Source organism: Colobus angolensis, unplaced genomic scaffold (genome assembly GCF_000951035.1).
Source record: "Colobus angolensis palliatus isolate OR3802 unplaced genomic scaffold, Cang.pa_1.0 Scaffold181, whole genome shotgun sequence".
NCBI classification, from domain to species: Eukaryota; Metazoa; Chordata; class Mammalia; order Primates; family Cercopithecidae; genus Colobus; species Colobus angolensis.
Genome location: NW_012114944.1, coordinates 263692 through 269691, shown reverse-complemented (window position 1 = coordinate 269691; position 6000 = coordinate 263692).

Here is a 6000-nt window from a genome sequence, read left to right as displayed (position 1 = left end):
ACCATGGAATACTATGCAGCCATAAAAAAGGATGAGTTCGTGTCCTTTGTAGGGACATGGATGCAGCTGGAAACCATCATTCTCAGCAAACCACCACAAGATGGAAAACCAAACACCACATGTTCTCACTCATAGGTGGGAATTGAACAATGAGATCACTTGGACACAGGAAGGGGAATATCATACACCAGGGCCTATTGTGAAGAGAGGGGAGGGGGGAGGGATAGCGTTAGGAGATATACCTAATGTAAATGACGAGTTAATGGGTTCAGCACACCAACATGGCACATGTATACATATGCAACAAATTTGCACGTTGTGCACATGTACCCTAGAACTTAAAGTACAATAATAAAAAAAAATGCACAGTGACTAGCAAAAAGTAACCTCCCAATTAATACATTAACATTTTTATTATTAATGAAATACGTTAAACAACTCCCCAAAGGAAGCCTCATGACACTTGAAGACAGACTATAACACCACACTTAACTGAATTAGTTCAGATTTATCACTGTAGCCCATTCGGGGTGGCTTTCCAGTTTATGACCTAACCATCCGATTTCTCTGAGCATTTTCTCCAGCCATCCTTCTTCCCCATCCACAGAGCGAGTCACTCATGTTTGCTCTGAGTGACACTGACTCTCCCTAGAGCAATCAGATTCTTTCTGCCAGATTTCGAGAATTGTCATTAGTACCAGGGAGTGAGTCACTGGATCCATAGCATGTAAACTTGGGAGCTGTGAGGTAATCGTGTTTGACTATGTGGACTGGAGAGGTCAAGAGTAACCATGTCTGCCAAGAGAAAAGAGTAGCCAAAGAGAGAGAGAGAAGCAAAGTTGAGAGATGGTTAAGAGTATGGACTTTGCAGCCAGAGTGCCTCTGCCTGTGTAACTTGGAGTGCCTCTGCCTGTGTAACATGGAGTGCCTCTGCCTGTGTAACTTCAGGCCTGTTTTAAAAAAAAAACTGTTTAATCTTGTGGATCCTTAGTTTAGAGAATCCTCATGTGTTCCTATTTTTTCATTTCCATTTTTCCTAAAACCTGGCTACATTCACATTCCTGAACTTTTGTTTCTAATGGACACCCCTTTATAGTGGATTCTGGTTTTTGCTAATCTAAATTAAGTTGCTTTCTTAGGAGGGGGAGCAACAAAAGTCACAACTAATATAATTACTATCTACTAGCTTACGTAAAATATATATTCCTTTTCATAAGCCTCATGCACACAGCACCACGTTATCATGCCTGGCACAAGTTTTGGAGAAATCAGTTCTGAAACAATTATTCTGGACTCAACATGTAGTGCTTCTTGTAATCAAAGACTCCCTTCCTGCTACTGGGACTTTGCCCTTTGTGGTTTCTATCACCTGCAAATCTGGAACATGTCCAGGGATTGATGTTATTCAAGAGGTCTAGTGTTCAAGTCCCTGCCCTCCCAACATAATGTTACAGGATCATTGAGGTGTTGCTTCACCAGCCAGAAACCTCTGTGGCCAGTGTTGTCTTTGCCCAAGTTTTGCTCAGGCCCACTGGGCCCACTTGGCCAGGCAGGCTGCACTCAGCTTACACTACCTGCCTGCCAGTGAGCCAAGTGGTGAGGGGTGAGCGAGCCGAGCGTAGGGTATGGCTTCTGCCTACATCCAGGCATACCGACTGTGGCAGGGCAGACAGCTCCAGGTGCCAGCATGGGTGCCAGCTCCCTGCAAGTCTGCAGCTGGACCAGGCATACTGCAAGCAGCTTCCATGGCTGGCATTGGGGAACATGGTGGTGCCTGGAAGCTTGAAGATGCCAGGAACCACAGAACCCTAAAGAGGGTATCACAGCCCTGGCTTGGGGAGGTCCCAAGTCTGGGTTCCCTGAAGGGCTCTCTTTCTTGTCATTTGCAATGTGGCAAGCAAGGGGCATGTTTCAGCCCCTCCATTTGGTGGGTCTTGAGTTCTTGTGCTGCACCCTGGAAGAATGAGCTACATGGACAAGTGAAAGGTGAGCAAGGTAAAGAGGGGCTTTATTGAGTGATATAATAGCTCAGAGGAGACTCGCAGTGGATAGCTCCTCTCCACAGTGAGGGTGTCCTGACAAGTGTTCATCCCTCAGCAGAGAGGAGACCCTGGAGTGGGTAGCTCCTCTCTACAGCTGGTCATCCCAACTTCTTCTCAGCTCTCAGAAGAGATGAGGCCCTGGAGTGGGTAACTCCTCTCTACAGACAGGTCCTCCCATAGTCTCCTTGAGTCTGGCTGAGTCCTGGGTTTTTCTGTGTTTCAGAGGGGAGGAAGTGCATGCTGATTCGTCCATGGCTGGCTATGGCTGGGCCCAGAAAAAGCACCATAAGTTCCAGTTCTGGTCTGTCAGCCCGCTCCCCAGTTTCAGATTGTCCCTAACTTGAAGGTGGGGCTTCACTGGGGACCTACCCTTTCTGCCCAGGAACATCTCTGGCTCCTGCCATTGCCCAGGCTGTTTGTGCTGAGGGACGCCTGCAGGCAAGCCTTGAGCTGCCCGCAGTGCTCCCACCTCAGCCTCCGTCCTATGCTCATTGGTGCCTCAAGTCCAGAGAGGTGGCAGGAAGCTGGCATGTTGGTGCTACCCCAAGTGTGTGCATACCCAGATGGGTCACAACAGCACCCTGGCTCAGCCTCAACTCTGCTCCAAGACTGGAGTGGGCACCAGCAGAGGAGAGAGGCCAGGTAGTGGGAGCACACACCTCTAAGCCAGTGGGGGGCAGATGCCTGGGTCCACAGCAAAATAGGTGTAACCGTGAGCTCACAGTCCTTCAATACACTGCACCATCCAGAAGCAACTGGCCCAAGAGAGTGACATAATGGCCGTTTGATAGCACAGCTAAGCCACCAGCTTAGAAATAATGCCAGGTGAGAAGGGGGCACCTTCCTCCAGAATGCAGTATGTACTCTAAATCAGTGACCATTTTACAGTGCTGTGCCCCAAATAAGTAAAATACAGGGTGGTGGCAAGAGTCACTCTGATTACCATCACTTCCAGGGACCTATTTGAGAAATGTGTGCTTCCCATCCCTGCAACTCTATCTAGGCTTTGCAGGTCTAAGGGTCCTAGTTCAGTTCCCAGAGAACTGACTACATCAGGGGGACACAGAAAGACTCCAAATAAACATTTTTAGCATTTTATTGAGGTATATCTTATATACCCAAAAATTCATCCCTTGTACAAATCAATGATTTTTAATAAATACATATAGTTATGCAATCATTACCACCAAATGATTTTAGAACATTTACATCACTTCAAAAACTTCCCCCATGCCCAATTGCAGTCAATCCCCACCAGAAGCCCTGGACAACTACCAACTTACTTATTTCTAGAAAGATTTGCTCTTTTACAAACTTCACATGTTCCCACTTATTTGTGGGAGCTAAAAGTTAAAACAATTGAACTCATGGAGATAGAGAACAGAATGATGGTTAACAGAGGCTGGGAAGGGTAGCCTTGGGGACCAGCCTCAACACCACCCGTAGGGTACCCAAAGTCCGGTGGTGACAAAGGAATGAGAAGAGACAGGTTAAGATTGCATAAAGAGTGGAGGCCAGGGGGCCAATTGCAAAATGGAGGCTGCAAAAGGCTCAGAGTCCTAGTCTCCACACTATTTATTAAGTATAATCACTTAGATTTAAGAAGCAGACGTTCAGAGCAAAACAGTGAAAGGGAGGCAGTACGTCATACGCGTAATCTACAGCAACAGCGGTTTAAATGAATCTCCTTTGTGTTTAAACAGCATGTCTTTAACTTATTGGAGAGTAGCTAGTGGGAGCAGGCTTAACTAGGAGCCTGCACGTCTGTCCACATTCCAATGCTTCAAAGGAGTGTCTTTCTCCTTGAACACAGCGTTTACAGATAAGAGAGCAGGGCTCGCTCTGAGTATGGGAACATAATGGTGATAAGAAGGCTTTCCTCCTTAGAGGCCTGTTGTGGCTTTTCACAACTTACTGTCCCATATTTTTATGACCAGTTTATTTAGACCTAAATAAATAAGGCACCCCATAAGCCTTTTTTCCAACAGGGAGTGGGTAGCGGGGTTGGGGGGAAGTAGGAATAGTTAATGGATACAAAAAATAGAAAGAATGAATAAGATCCAATATTTGATAGCACAACAGGGTGATTGTAGTCAATAATAATTTCATTGTACATTTAAAAATAACTAAAAGGGTATAATGGGATTGTTTGTGATAGGAAGGATAAACGCTTGAGGTGATGGGTACCCCATTTACCCTGATGTGATTATTACACATTGTGTGCCTGTATCAAAATATCCTATGGAATATTTTGGTGTATATTATGGTATATATCCATAAATATATACACCTACTGAGTACCCACAAAAATTATAAAATAAATTTTTTTGGAAAGGTTTGGTCTTTCTAGAGATTTCAAATAAATGGAATCCTATGCTATATTTTCATCTGGTTTCTTTCGCTTGGTATATGTTTCTGAGTCTCATCCAGTGGTAACATGTATCAGTAGCTTGCACTTTTTTCATTGTGAGACAATATTTATTTCATTGTATGGATATACCACTTTGTGCACATTGTGTTTATCTATTCACCCACTAATGGACATTTGTATTGTTCCTAGTTTGGGGTTATTATGGATAATGCTGCTATAAACATGCATATACACAGTTTTGTATGGAGTTGGTGGGTCATATAGTAAGAATGTGTTTAAGAAACTGCCAAATTGGTTTCCAAAGTGCCTGTATCATTTTTAATTCCCACAAGCATGTATGATAGTTTCTCCACATGCTCCGCAACCCTTGTATTATTAGTCTTTTAAATACAGCTCTTCTAGTGGATGCATAGTAGTATCTCATTGTAGTTTTAACTTGCATTTTTATGATGGCTATTTATATTGATCATCTTTACATGCTCTTATTAACCATTCATATATGTTTTATGGTGACAATATTTTAATTGGGTTGTCTTTTTGTTATTGAATTGCTTATAAGAATTCTTCATGTATGATGGATACAAGCCCTTTATCATATATACAGTTTGCAAATACTTTCCCACAGTCCCTTTTTTTTAAAAAATTTTCTTACAGTGTCATTTGAGGAACAAAATTTACAACTTTATTGTCAAATTTATCAATTTTTCCTTTGATGAATTTTGCTTTTGGTGTCTTATCTAAGAAATCTTTAAGCCAGAGTCACAAAGATTCTGTCCTATGTTTTTTCCTAGAAGTTGCATGGCTTTAGATTTTACATTTAGGTTTGTGTTCCTTTTTGACTTTTTTTTTTTTTTTGGGACTACAGGCGCCCGCCACCACGCCCGGCTAATTTTTTGTATTTTTATTAGAGATGGGGTTTCTCAGTGTTAGCCAAGATGGTCTCGATCTCCTGAAGTCGTGATCTGCCTGCCTCGGCCTCCCAAAGTGCTTGGATTACAGGCGTGAGCCACCGCGCCCAGCCCACTTTTTTTCTTTTGTATGGTATGAGGTAAGGTTCTCATTTTCTTTACACATAAATATCCAATTGTTTTTAGCATATTTATAATAAAGTAAAGATAAAATACTTAGGAGTAAATTAAGTATGTACAAGTCCTCTACATTGAAAAGTACATATATTTAGACCTAAATAAATAAGAGATATATCATGTTCATTGATTGAAAGACTCTATAGGGACATATCATAGTAAAACTGCTGAACCCCCCCCTTTTAATCTATAGATTCAATGTAATGTTAATCATAATCCCAGTAGGCTTTGTTTTGCAGAAAATAAAAATCTGATTCTAAAATTTACACAGAAATGTAAAAGAAATACAAAACAATCTTAGAAAAGAAGAACAAAGTTGTACCTAACTTCAAGACTTAATATAAAGCTATAAGAATCAAGCCTGTATGATATTAGCAAAATAATGCAAACAGATCAAAGGAATGGAACAGATAAATAGATCTACATTCATACGCTCATTTGATTTTTTGACAAAAGTACTAAAGCAATTCAATGGGGGGAAAGAAGTTCTTTTCAGTAAATG